This window comes from Nuphar pumila, chromosome 10 (genome assembly GCF_984573655.1).
Source record: "Nuphar pumila chromosome 10, dmNupPumi1.hap1.1, whole genome shotgun sequence".
In the NCBI taxonomy this organism is placed as follows: Eukaryota; Viridiplantae; Streptophyta; class Magnoliopsida; order Nymphaeales; family Nymphaeaceae; genus Nuphar; species Nuphar pumila.
In genome coordinates, this window is record NC_143258.1 from 28,782,783 (window position 1) to 28,797,949 (window position 15,167).

Sequence of the window (15,167 nt, forward strand, 5' to 3'; positions counted from 1 at the left end):
TGTCAGCAAATCAAGATCGAGCACCAACGTCCTGGTGGCACCATGCAGAGGATTGAGATTCCTCAGTGGAAATGGGAGGATATCACGATGGATTTTGTGGTAGGTTTACCGCGAACTAGGCGAAAGCACGATGCGATATGGGTGATTGTGGACAGACTCACCAAGTCTGCTCACTTCTTACCTATCCGATTTAGTCAGCCGCTTGAGAGCTTAGCAGACTTGTATATCCGAGAGATTGTACGGTTACATGGTGTACCTACGTCTATCATTTCGGACCGTGATCCCAGATTCACGTCACGATTATGGGGACAGTTACAGTCAGCTTTGGGAACGAAGTTGAAGTTTAGTACTGCCTTTCACCCTCAGACTGATGGCCAGTCAGAAAGGACGATACAGACATTAGAAGATATGTTGCGAGCTTGTATGCTCGACTGGAAAGGTGATTGGGATTCACACTTATGTTTGGTCGAGTTTGCCTACAACAATAGTTATCACGCTAGTATTGGTATGGCTCCGTACGAGGCCTTGTACGGGAGACCTTGCCGATCACCGTCATATTGGGATGATATCAGCGATCGATCCAGTGAATCGCCGATTGTTCTCTAGCACTACACTCAGCAAGTGTAGAAGATCCGAGAACGTCTGAAGGCAGCCCAGGACAGACAGAAGAGTTACGCCGATAAGAGGCGGCGAGAGCTTCAGTTTGATGTCAATGACATGGTTTTTGTGAAAGTATCACCGACGAAGAGCGTCTTTCGTTTCGGGAAGAAAGGAAAGTTGAGTCCTAGATACGTTGGGCCGTTCAAGATCCTTGAAAGGATCGGTGGAGCAGCCTATCGGATTGAGCTACCGCAGCAGTATGCTCAAATTCATAACGTTTTCCATGTGTCGATGTTAAGGAAGTACATTCCGGACCCGTCACATGTCATCCGATACGAAGATGTCGAAGTTCAAGAGGATTTAACGGTGGCCGAAAGACCTGTTGAGATCGTCGATCGTCGCGACCAAGTTCTGCGTACCAAGACCATTCCATTGGTTAAGGTACAGTGGCAACACCATGGCATTGAAGAATGCACATGGGAGCCAGAGGCCAGCATGAGGGAGAAATACCCTGATCTTTTTGTGGCCTAGCGTTCGTGATTTCGCGGACGAAATCCCCTTTTTGGAGGGAAGGATGTAAGCCCCACTATTTTTCTGAAGAATTCTAAATGAAATATTTCTACTTGTTGAGAAATTCTTGTTTAGGCACGGGCAATACTCGCAATTTTTAGCAATTATCGCTTTCTGAGGTTTTGAATCGTGTGGATTTGCTCTACAAGGCGATTCGGGGCAAACCGCGACGGATCCAACCTCAATATTTATAGATTATGTGTATATTGTGTTCACATGAGTTCACCCCGGAGTTGGGGTTTAAACAAGAGAAATATCTCGTTATTTCACGGATTTTGGCGAAAAAGGGTATATCGGTAACTTTGAGTCATACCGAGGCCCAATTTCGCCGTAACTGAGAAGTTAAATATACTTTATGAAAGCTTAAACCTTAATTTACGAAATGTAATTAAAAATCTTGATTTTTAAATTAGTATAGATTAGTTCTTTTTAACGTTTATTATATTGAAATTTTTCAAAAAGAAAAGAGGAGGTAAATTGCAAAATCCTCAAAACCTAGTAGAGGGTTTTAGAAAAATGTTTTACAAGGGGTAGGTTTGTGAATTTAGAGAAGTTGACATGGGACCCACCTCAGCCCATGTCTCCTTTTAAAGGCTTATGAAAAGAAGTATTTACAAAAAACCACTTTTCAAAATGAGATTTTTGAAAAGTTGGAAAATTTTCTATTTGAGGCCTTAAAGAGGCATTTTCAAAAGTGGGTGGGCACAGCCCACGTTTTGGGGGACTAGGCTGGGCGCCCCTTAGGGGGTAGCCCTTGCCCCCTTTTTCAAAAAAAATAAAAAAAAAAAAAAAAAAGGGAAGGGAGGGCGATTTTTATGGTGGGAGGCCTTGACCTTGACCTTGAGGGTCAAGGCCAACCACTCCCCTTTGATTAAGGGGAGTGGTTGGAAGGTACAAGGTACCTTAGACCCCCCCCTCCCCTTAGGGTGTTAGAGTAGGGTGGGGCGTGGGAGGGGGAGACCACACATCTCCCCTCCTTCACTCCCCACCACCCATCTTCCCCTTCCCCTTTTTTAAGCAAAGCAAGGGAAGAGGGAGAGGGTCGATGCCCCCCCTCCCTTCTTCCACTTTTCTCCTCTCTCTCTCTCCTCCCACACTTCTCCTTCTTCCTCTTCTTAACTCCCTCCATTTTCCCCTCTTGGAGCTGTTGTTCAGCTGGGCCAACCCAGCACTAAGGTGAGGCCCTCCTTCTTTGTTTTTGTTTAATTTTTTTTTTGTTTCAAAAAAAAAATTCTGTGTGTGTGTGTTCGGTTCGTGGTGATGCTAGAGCGCCCCCCCCCCCCCCCCTTTTTTGGGGCTGGAGCTGGGCTAGGTGCTGGGCTGAGCCCTTGCAAGGCCAGCCCAGGCCGGTTGGTGGCCTTGCCGAGCCCACTGCTGTTGGGCTGGGCAGTTGCAGGCCCGGGGACGAGCCCCGGACTGACCCAAGTCGGTCAGTCCGGCCTTTCCCTTTTTGCTGGGTTGGCTGCAGCTGATGCTGCAGCCTTTGGGTTAGCTTGGGTGGTCTGGGCCACACTGGACCCAGACCTACCCGAGGTAGGTCCACCCATGGGTGAGCCCACCACGGGTGAGCCCACCGTGGGTGCGCGCACACACCCACACTACCACTTCCCCCTCTTTTCCCTTGGTGGGTGCACATGCACCACCCGGGTGCCTTAGCACCCGAGAGATTTTTTTTTTGGGGTTAAGGCCTGACCTGCCACATCGGGGCTGCAGGCTCTGGCTCGAGCCACCACTTGGCTCGAACCAGGGGCCTGCATGGGCCCCTTTCCTGGTGCTTTGACCGGGCCCAGGGCCCTTTTGGCAGGCGGGTGGCCTGGTGCGCATGGCACCTGGGTCACCTCTTTGGCGCAGCCACTAAGTGGGTGCGCCAGGTGGGTGCGACCTCGCTCGGCCCATGGTTGGGCTGAGCCAGATGCTACAGACTTGGAGTCTGTAGCAGGCAGCCTCCCCCTCCTCCTTGGTCTGGTGGCTGCAGTGCAGCCTAGAGCCGGGTGCTTAGTGCACCCGGGGCATGGTGCTGGGCACACCACTTAGTGGTGCGCTGGGCCATTTTGGGCCTGGTCTGGACCCTTGGCCGGGTCAGACCAGGCGTGGCCTGCCCCCAGCAACTTCGGTTGCTGGGGTAGTCAGGCTGGGTCTGGACCTCCAGTGGTCCAGACCGCCACCCTGCCTTGGGCGCCCCACCTTGGCCACCTCCTTGGTGCCCACTGCGGGCTGGCGAGCACCCGTTGGGTGTTTTGGTCAGGACCCACCCCCGGGTCAGACCAGGGGTGTCTGTGGGGCACCCCAGTTAGTGCCTTGCCCCCTTTTCGGTTGGCCGGGCCTGGATCAATCGGGTCCAGGCCAGAGCCTTTGGCCTGGCTCACCCAACCGGGTGGTTGGGTTAGCCGCACCCCTATGGGTGTGGGCTAAGGCCCGACACCCTGGTCCGAACCCACAGCTGGGTTCAGACCAGGGGTCTTTCATGACCCAGCTAAGTCTGGTCATGAGCGAGCCGGACCTCGCTTAAGGTCTCGGTTGGCCCGTAGGGCCCTGGGCTAAGCCTAGCCCTCTTGTGGGCACTTTAGGCTTAGCCGGGTGCTAGCACACCCGGGTTGGCGCATGCGGGCTAAGGCCAGTATGGCCGTCAGCCCCATGGGGCCAGTTCCTAGGCGGGGATTAAGGGTGACAGAGCCCCGTGGCCTAGCCACTTGGTCAGCCCCCCCCCGCCCCCCCCCCCCCCCGCTTTCGGGTTTTGGGTTCCCAATGTTGGCGCCACAACGACACCGGGTGCTAAGGCACCCGGTAACCCTGTCCCTTCGTTGGGCAGCCCCTTGGAGTGCTCGGACCTTTAAGGTTGCGGTCGATTTCGTGCCCCAGGCGTGCGGACCCCACTTTTGGTTATGCCAATGTTATTCCCATTAGTATGGGATAATATTGATTTTCTCTTCCCCTGACACTTGTGAGTGTTGGATTTGCGAGAACCCCTGGCGGATGGCCTCGCTACACGAGAATTGTCGTGTTAATATGGTACGCGTGTGGTTTGACGAACTTGCACCAATGCGGGTTGTTCCATCTCATGAGAGCAAGTTGGCACGTTTGGACACTCACATCACCAGCTCACTTGTTGAGTTTCTTTGGGTTTGGACCTCTGTCGTATATTGATAGATAAACACTGCACCAGAGGTGTGCTTTACATGGCATACACTTGAAGAGGTATTCAAATTATCATAGGGGTTGACACTTTTGCCCTGTTGAGGTTTTGAGACTCGGTTGGAGTCTACGGGTAATGTCCCGGGTCAGTGAGAATGTGCTCACATGTTCGTGTCATCCTAGGCATAAAATAAAATGGCATAATTATCGCCCTCACAGGCGATGTGCTCGTGGAAGCCGTGCGAGGCTGAGCACGTGAAGGGGCAGGCCAAGTCCTCGTTTGCGTACCCCGCGGGGACCACGAGGCACGACTACCTCGAGAGGAGGTATGACCTGAAGTAAGAGCCTAAATAAGATAAACCTGCCGCGCCCCATTCACAATTTGGTCACCCAAGGAGAGGGTGAACGGTACAACCCCGAGTGACGTGTCGTTACTACGACTTGTTCTTTAGAGGAGCCGATGTGCCCTCTGGCCTCCAGTCACTCGGAGTTAGGGAGGTCAAGGTACCCCTTTTTTTTCAGGGACCTTTACTACTGCAGTAGTACGGATTGCAATCCTTCACCCCTGCGAAAGGTTTCTCCTGGCTGCGTGTCGCCCGCAGGTGGTTTCCTCGTTCTGTAGCATCCCCGGTTACCACATTAGAAATTGAATAACAGACGCCGGGTGCATGTCTCACAGAACTCGAGGGTTTTCCTTCGCATACCCGAAGGAGGTAAAAAGATGAACATAAGGACTAACCAAACAGACTGACTTACTGTAGTTGCTACTTTAGAGCAGTACACACTTTTGTTCAGTTGCTACCCTCTGTTGGTTGGTTCCTACTTTGTTACTTTAGCTGCTACTTCTGTCGTTCAGGTTCTGTGTTGTTACTTTAGTAGTTGCACTGTTACTTACTTGTAGTTTTACAGTCTTGTGGCACGTGCACCTACCTGACACGCACTGGTACTTTTATTCAAGTGTTTCTAACTGTTCCATCATGCTAGTTATAATCTTGTACTTAGCTCACTTGTGGCATGTTACTTACCTTATGCTTTTCCTTAAAAACGATAATGTATGGATGGTTTGTCTCACCAACTCGCAAGAGTACTGACCCCGTTTTATGGGGATACAGGTGACGAGTAGATGCAGCGCGATGCGACGGCTCACAGCAGGAGCCTTGAGACCCACACTTTGCAGCAGATTCTGGCTCCTTCTGGTTTTGGGGTTTGAGGGGTTGTACCTCTCCTTTTTGGGAGACTGTTCCTTTTTTTACCCAGTCTTGTTTTTGTATCATTATAACTATTGTGGAAATGAAGAATACTTTATTTGTCTACTGTGGTTTGGTTTTCTCACTGTGGCTCGCTCAGACTTGCGGCCTTTGCTTTACCCCTGTTTCCCTCCTTTACTTCTGCTAGTTGTTTTTCACTCTGTATATCCTTCAAAAAAAAAACTCAAGGTTTTTACAAGGTCGGGGTTTGGGGCGTCACACCAGCTACGCTCAGATGCAGCCCAACAGCTGCGCCATGCTCCAGCAAGACTGAAAACTAAAACAGAACCTAACAAGGTTCCACTCCCTATCACTTGGGTTCAGCCCGACCTTTGACAGGTCTGGACCAGATTCGGTCCAGACCATGTCAGGTCCACAGGAAACCCCCAAACGGGTTGCACCAAAATCTGGAAATGAAGGCGAAGAAGACATCTCAACCGAACAAACTATGGACAACGTCTTTGACAGGTCTGGACCACATTCGGTCCAGACCATGTCAAGGCAAGCTGGGGTGTCCGACACCCACAAACCCAACATGGGTTCGGCTCAAGGGCTGCACCAGCTCAACCGGAAAAAGAGAGGGCGCCCAGGCTAACCCGTTTGTGGTTGGCCTGGGGTCACTCGAAGCAAAGGTGCGTCCAAAAATTTCTGGACGCCCAAAACAGAAAGCGATTGAGTGGAAAAAGCGAATGGGGCTCAACCCGACCTCCCCGAGCCAGCATAGCAACCCAAGAGGGTCGGCATGGCTGCTGGACAAAAAGGACTGTCAAGGGCGTCCCAGCCAATGGAAAAATGCTGTTTGGAAGAGAGACTTAGCGGACACGTAACAAACCGAAGTATCAAGATGCAGCCTCCCCCCCTACCAAAGAGACATGCACAACATGGCTTCCAGCCATTGTGCACTCCTAAAACACATCCACCATGCATGCTAGAACGCTCGATGTATCAAACAATAAGAAAATAAAACTTGAAACATTATCAAGCCAACATCGACTAAATGGCGAAATGAGAAAAAGCAAATGCATGAAGACATGCTCATCCAAAACCCAACTTAGAATGCATGCATGTGTGCTCAATAAAATCAACAAAGACAAAGGAAAACTCGAAATGTTCTTGAACGAAAACCCATGTGGCGAAATGTGAAAAGATAACTCACACAATGCAATGGAAAGCATGCACTCATGCTTAGTAAAAATCCACATGCATCATGCGTGTAAACATATCAATTAAACTCCATGAATCCGAATAAAACATGTATTAATAACTCACAAAAGCACATGAACAAGTATGCATTTGTTCAATCGAAATCCACACTATGGATAGGAGGCAATGGTGTCTCACCTTTGAGGCTTTACAATGGAGAAGAAGGAGGTGGTGTCCACGGTTGGAGGGCTGCACTAGGTTCACACACTCACAAGGTCTCCTCTCTCTCACACTCACCACGGTTTGGAGAAGGGAAAGAGGAGAGAGAAGCTCCTCCCAAGAGAAAATCGCCCAAGGCATTTCCTCCTTCTCTCTCTTCACAACTCTAAATAGCTAGGGTTAATGGAGTGGACAGCTGGGATTAACCCAGCTAGGATGGAGGACTGGGGTGCTCCACGCCCCCCTCTTAGGAGTCCACGCCCAATGCATGTTGCTCTTTTAGAACTTTTCATAAACCTTTCAAAAATGCCACTTAAAAGAGCCTTTATAGTTTTCAAATATTACAAGGGCTTCCCCTAATGTAGTGCCCCAATACCCAGATTTCCCGACTTGAAAATCCTTTGGATTTTTTAGTAAACCCTTTATTTTTTTTTTCTTTTTCTTTTTTCGGAACCAAAATGCAAGCGCAGAAGAAACCAAAAGGGGGAGAAACAAACGAAAAACCCTGGGCGGCCACTACAGGAGTGAAACAACATTTGAATGAAACAACTTTTATTAATCATTTTTCCAAATTTACAAATTATCCCTTTATACAACCAAACTGCCAGGATCCAACAGGCGAGGTTCTGAAGTGTGGGTTCAAGGTCCGCTGCAGCACACTGAGCTCCATCGCACACCTAAGTGAAACACCTATATCCCCATAAAACGGGGTCAGTACTCTTTGGAGCTGGTGAGACAAACCAAACCACAATATACCATATGTGGAAAATCGAAAATAAGCTATTCATACAAGACATAGCATGATTTTCTACCACAATTGAGCAATGATAGCATGAATAAGTATAAAACACTGATAACTACCCATGGAGCAATATTGACAATTACTAGCGGTAACATAGCATGCATTAAGGAACATAATTAAGCAATGGATCAATATTTATAACAAGGTATGCATCACAGAACATAAAGTACTAATGTAACAATATGAAGGAATGTAACTAGCATGAATCAGTGCAAGTAGGAAAAGCATGAGTGATTAACTACGACTATTCATGTCACAGTTCATATCGAATAGTCAGGTATGCATCACAGAACATAAAGTGTTAACAATAGGCTGTGCTATGCAAGTAAATGTGACATGGTGAACTGTGCACGAGTACATGTGGGCATGTAGGTGCAACGTATCATAAGTGGAGAACTAGCTAAATGATGATAACAAACGTTACACATTAAGATGAGACAATTAGAAGCATTTGTCACGTAAAGCGTGACTCACAAGCAGTGCCAAGGTTCACAACCCATACATTGCAGCCATAAGCGAGCTCATCTCGCTAACCACTTGCCAAGGAGTTCCAAGGTCTCATAGGTCATGCACGACTGCAATATCCATAGGCTAAATCGCATAAGTTTCATACGACTGCAATATCCATAGTGCACCCTAAGGCAAAACAAGCATGATTATGCCCACGTTCCTTAGGTGACCAACACTCAAGATTCACTATCATGGGTTAGCGATTACATTCATTATCCAAATGCTATTGTGCTATGCGTGTGTGTCCGTGTGCATGTCACTCCAATACCATCGGAAACCACACCACGTCCAAGTGTCAACACTTGTAATTATACAAGTTGCTTTGATCCGTGCAAGACGAAAGAAAAGCCATAGTTATCTAAACGCATTGAAGAAGGTAATACTTGTACGCATTTCGCGCTTTATAACGAAACAAACGCAAGTGCGAGAAGGCTAAGTCCACATGATCATATCGATGACATTAACAATTAGTGGCGCATGTACGACTATATGTGATCATAATTTGCTATGGCAACCAAGCGCTCTTGTCTGAGACGTAACGTGTTAAAAATCGTGGTGTTATTGGAACATTGGCCCCGTGCCGTGAAGGCACACATGCAGCCGCATGAGCTGCAGTTCGAGTGCTAACGAACAACATGAAGAAAACCTTGGGGTATTGGACCCCCGGGCTACAAGCACACATGCAGCCAACGGCTCTGCCAAAAACAAGCAACGGGGGTGCAGGCCCACGGCCCGCACCCAACTGCGGTCAAGTGTGTTGCGGCTAGGCTGCAGCAGCCCCACTTAGCACCAGCTTGCTGGGCACAAGGGTGAAAAGCCCTTAACCGAACTCGGTTCAGTTAGAGACCTCTAACAAGTCTAAAAGGGGTGACCGAACCCCATGAACCCACATTGGGTTCAGCACTCAAATCGGACCAGGTCTGGACCGATTGGTCCCGACCAAAAAGAGGGCGCACTCACTTGTGCACGATCTGGACCGATTGGTCCAGATCCAGCTTGCTACAACCAGCACCGAAAAGAGTGAGGTGCAGGCCTACCGCCTGCACCCAGCTGCAGCTGCAAGACTGCAGCCAAGGCAGAAACAAAAATTCAGAAGCAAAAGGGCTTAAGGCCCAACCTGGCTAGGTTGGGCTCGGCCAGGGCCTATGACAGGTCTGAACCGAGTTTGGTCCAGACCATGTTAGGCCAGAAGTGTGACCAACCCTTTAGCCACCCCATGGGCTCGGTTCAAGGGCGTCATCATCAACCGAAAAAGGGAAAAAGGCGTCCAGGCTGTCCCAGTTGTGGTCGGCCTGGGGTCACCCGAAGGCAGAGGTGCATCCAGAAATTTCTGGACGCTCAAACAGAAAACAAAGGGTGGAAGGGGCAAATGTGGCTCAGCCCAACCTACCCCAAGGCTGACCCAACTGCAATCGGTCTGGGCTAACCCTGCTGGAACGTGTCCAGCAGCAAAAGAAGTAAAAATAACTAAAAATGAAAAAGCTTGATGCACATAGAGTCGTGGCTTGACCTGTTTGGACAAAACCAGCAGCACCCTCAAAGGGGCTAACCCGCATGAGCTGGGTTTGCTGGCCATGTGCCAATCGTGGCCTCCTTGCCTCCTGCAACAAGGCATTAGAAAAAACTTGCTGCAACAACTAAACCATGCAAAAACAAACTTGAAGCTTTTGAGGAAAAAGGCAAGGCTAAAATGTTTGCTTGTAAACACATTTTACAAATGCTAAAACGAGGTTTAAAAGTACCAATAATCATGAAAACACGAAGAACCGTATGGCCTTAAGCTATAATGCCAATATTTCATGAAGAATAAGCTTAAAAACATACTCAACCGAACATTCATAATGCATGCCACCCATTTCGTAAAACACATAAACGAGAAATGAGGAAGGAATGGAAATGCTCAAATTGCAAGCCAAGGTAGAACCTTGCTTCAATGAAATCCACAATAGGCATAGGGAGGGAGGTGTCTCACCTTCGCAACTTTGACTCAACTATGGAGATGGAGAAGAAGGTGCTTACGGCTAAAGCTGCACCACACTCACACTCACAAACTCGGTTTAGAAGAAGAAGAAGGGGGAGAAGAGCAAGGGAGGAGAGAGAGGCTCCTCCAAGAAAATCGCCCAAGAGAGGGCTCTCTTCTCTCTCTTCAAGAGTTAAGTGGGTAGGGTTAAAACATTGGATGGCTAGGATTTACCTAGCCTAGATGGAGGGCTGGAGTGCTCCACGCCCCTCCCCTAGGAATCCACGCCCAAAGCATGTCCATCTTTTGAAATCCCCAACTTTTCTTTCAAAAACGCCATTAAAGAAAACCTTTAATGTTTAAAAGATTTACAAAAGTGCCACCCCAACTCACCCTGTAACGCCCCAAATATTTAACTTGAAAATTTGGGAACAATTTTTTTTCTAAACAACAACGGAAAAGCTTTATTAAATCCTTCGTCAAATTATTTGGGCGGGTTACAAGTAATAGCACAGATTCAAGGCATTTAAGTAAAATAAATTCTTGCATTGAAATACTACAAGTTATTATTTACAACTTAATCATTTATTACAAGTCATATTCCTTAGGACATTCGAAGAAGATATGGTCACATGGCACTGTCGTAGCGACGACCGCAACTGCTCGTCATTCAGTTTCCTGAAAAACATTAATTCAAAAAGGGTCAGACTACCACATCTGAGTAAGAAGCATAATATCCATATGAATGTGCACAGTGTCACGTGTACAAGTATATGTGCAACATGTTTAGATAGAACTAATAACTATTTAACGAGTGATAAATGTACAGGTCACTAAAGTCAAGTATTTCATGATATATTCCATCAACGTCAAAGCACGATACATCATATGCATGAACCATATTTATATAAGCAATAACAACTTTGAAACTAATGAGGATGTACACCTGACTTAACTAAAGCAATTAATGTAGAGTGTGTATAAAGCACAAACATCAACATTCAACACATCATTTATAAGTTATCACAATTTCCATGTAACGGAAAATTAATTTGAATCATGCTCTACAGGAGTCACAACTTACTCCAACAACTTCAACATCGAGCAGTATGCAACTACTTAAAGATCTTTCTTAATGCACTAACTTTATGTTTCATCTTGTTAATTACCCTGTGGGTACGCACAGGCATTCAACATCGTAGCAAACCGAGACCACACGGGGGTTTATTATTTTATAACCCGTATGACTAGTCGTACGGATATCCAAAGGGGACGGTACTCCCCAATGGCTAGAACTACAATTAGGATGCACCCTGTACTTCTGCAGAAGACTTAGATCTACCACCTAGGACGAATTGGTAGTCCTGGCCCCCTAACTCCGAGGATTGAGGATCGGGTGAGACGCCTCGCTCTCACAAAAACAAAAATGTCCCACGGAGTTTGTACCATATACCCTCTCCAAGGTAGATCGTGGGTCTGGTAACATACACCATCTTTTAGGTGTACCCAGAGCCCTGGAAAACCAGTAACATATACCGTTGTCAGGTATACCCAGTATCCCGGGAACCAGTAACATATACCGTTTCAGGTATACCCAGAATCCCTTAATTATATTATATGTGCATAATTTTCATTCTTGCTTTGTTTGGATCCAGTAACATATACCCTCTTTCAGGTATACCTAGAATCCCAAATAGAAACTGGTAACATATACTGTCTTTCAGGTATACCCAGAGTCTAGAATTTTCCTTTATGTCATCAGGTATTAATTTAACTTTTGTTTTTGGTGCTAGGGTATACATATCGTACCCCTCTGGTTACGCCGCAACATAACATCATTCAACTTTATCAGTTCTTAAGTGTTCGTATGGCACTACGATGGTCCCGCAGAACGCAAGCTCGATTTTTTTTTTTTTTTTTTAACTTTCGCCTGATCATGGCATGTCAAATGACCTTTATTTAGCATTTTCTCTTCAAACAACATATACAAATCGACTCTGAACATGGAAATAATCATTTTCATGCAATTACCATGAAATCAATTCATATCATAAGTGCCCACATGGCACCACAAGAGTTTTGTATGCCTAGCTTTAAGATTGTACCACCATGCCATGTGGTCTTCCTTAATTGATTAGTTATAACAGGCATATGCATTTAACAAGTCACATACAAAACTATAATCAATATGAATACTTCATTGCTATCCCGTTCACTTGTCATATGCATCAATATGTTTAACCTTCTTTTCATAAGCATATAATAAAATTGGCATATTATCCAAACATGTGTACTACCATATGCTTTTACCATAGCTAATGTATGTACATGATAGAAAATCCCATACCCACTCTGAGTATGTGCATAATAGTGAATCTCAAATGCAACACATGTTTTATAAGAAAATCTTATGGCGGCTTCAGGTTCCTAGTAGGTTTGAAATATGACCGTCATAATTTAGATAGTGGATTTGTATTCATCGTCAGAAACAATACTTTATACTATCAAAATTTTCACCTTTCTCTTTGTCATGAACAAGATCGCGCATTCTTGATAGGTATGCATATTCAATCATGTGTGACAATTTACCAGTGATAACTTGGCAATGGCCGTTGAGACCTACCTACATATATATATATATATATATATATATACATACTTGATGTTCTGTATTTTATTTTCTCTCTAGGCTAGGGTGGACGCTTTCATACCCCATTATTCGTACGCCTTCATGGCACATAACTCTTCATAAGTGCTTCCATATAATACTACGAGAATTTGCATATGCTATCACATGATAGTTATATAAGTTCAATGGCAGTTGTAGGTTCGCATGTACTGTAATGTGACTATCATGAATCCCATGACAGGTTTTCGTTCATAGTGGAGTCACACTTGCTACAACTATTTGGAATCTGGAATTTATTTATTCATTTTGATTGATTCAATGATGTGCATGCAGATCGTGTAGGTTGATTGGCACAATTGCAAGAGCCACCACTAACATATCATGTATGTAGGTTATTCACATGCTGGAAACACATTTAAGTGTATAAGTGCATGCAACACCATTTTCAAATTTATATTAATATGCAAATAAACTCACAGGTACATATATGGCAAAAAGAAAATGCACCAAATCACAATATGAGAATATTATCTTCATATACAACGTCTAACACATGATATTAATTCATATATGCTTAAACAAAACAGCATATAGCGCTGTCACAAAAAAACACATGTACTGTTTCAAAATAAAATACAAAGCATATGTGCCTTTCCTAAATGTTAGTTTCATACCTTGTTTTTCTTTTTCTTTTTTTAAACTCTTAAGCATACCTTTGTATGTCTGGGTGCAGCCAATATTCCTGGGTGAATCACCCACTAAATGTTTTATTTCCCAACTTAACACATGTTATTTCACTAAGGAAAAATCTCAGCCACGTAATGTCAAAAATAAATCAGCAACCACTAAACTACCCACTAAATATTTTTTTTCCTAACTTAACACATGTTGGTTCCCTAAGGAAAAATCTCAGCCATGTATTGTCAAAAAAATAAATCAGCAACCAGTGCATAATTGTTTAATGTCCAATGCAACCTGCCTTGTTTCAAATTAACTTCCAAACACTCACGATTGGGGCAAGACCAACAAACATGAAGTAAAAAAATAAATTTATCGTTTTTCTTTTCTTCATTTTCAGCAGTCAAAGTATTCAATCTCAAGGGTAGAACGTGTGTATCTACCTATCACCGGTTACAAGCGCACAAACCACGACATGAGTGTATGGCTCATGTGTATAATTTTTTTTTTTCTTCTTTATGACCAGATCAATAGGCATGAACGTGGTTATTTATAATTAGGAAAAATTCAAAAACAACTAAAATTCTATGTATCCTAATCAATCGGTGTGAACCTTTTATGTGATTTTATAGACCCATGTGAAAAAGAAACCAAGCGATGGGGTCGTTCAGAATGTATTTACATACACACGATTCTATTATAAGAGTGTATAGACTCCGATGATAAAAAGAAACTGGTGATGGGTTCCTCCAGAATGTATTCGCATGAACATTTCCAAACGTCATTGAATATACCCGCTATAGAAACCATCGAGGTTATTATATATATATATATATATATATATATATATATATATATATATATATATATATATATATATATATATAAACTGAAAATGATGTCTATGACATGGTGATCTAAACTATGTCTATAATCTCCCAAGAAGGGCAGATCGACATTCCATGATAGGAGATTCAAACATAGCCTATGCAACAAGGACCGATTGGATCTCCCATTCACCATTTTTCATTTTAAATGGATGTATGTAATTTTTTTATAGATGTGCAGGGTGCTGCAATATACTTGTGCTACTGTGCATCAAACACACCCATAAAGATATAGTACCCCTTACCTTGTGAAGATAGAAAAACCTGTATTTGAGCTTTGTTCGACCTCTCACATTTTTTTTCTCTCTTAGTGACAGAAACAGCCTGGTTCTCGTCTCTAATGGTGGAGGAACGACTCGTTGAAGACCATAGTTCGGAGGTTAACTTGCTTCTACTCCTCACGTGCGTCGAATGATCCCTTGCAAGGTTTCCCTCAAAGCTAATGGAGGTGAGGTTAGAACGAAAATGGAGAAACCTCGGTTGATAATGGAAAACGTGAAGGGATAGAAAGATTGATCTCCAGAAGGTCGAATTTTGTAAAGTCTCACCAACTACCATTTTTTTTTCTTTCTTTTCATTACAGCCTGCCCAAAACGGCAGGCCATCTTCCATTCTTGATGTTGCCTCTTCACCTTCCTCATTAAATGATTTTCCCAAATGCTCTTTCCTCCTCCCAAGTTCATTATTGATTAAAAATCTTATTAAATTTGGTTGGGGCTTTCCCCTTTGTGAAAAACGCCCAGTCCACTTCGTGTGCCACCCCATTCCACATTTAAAATTGTCTTAAATG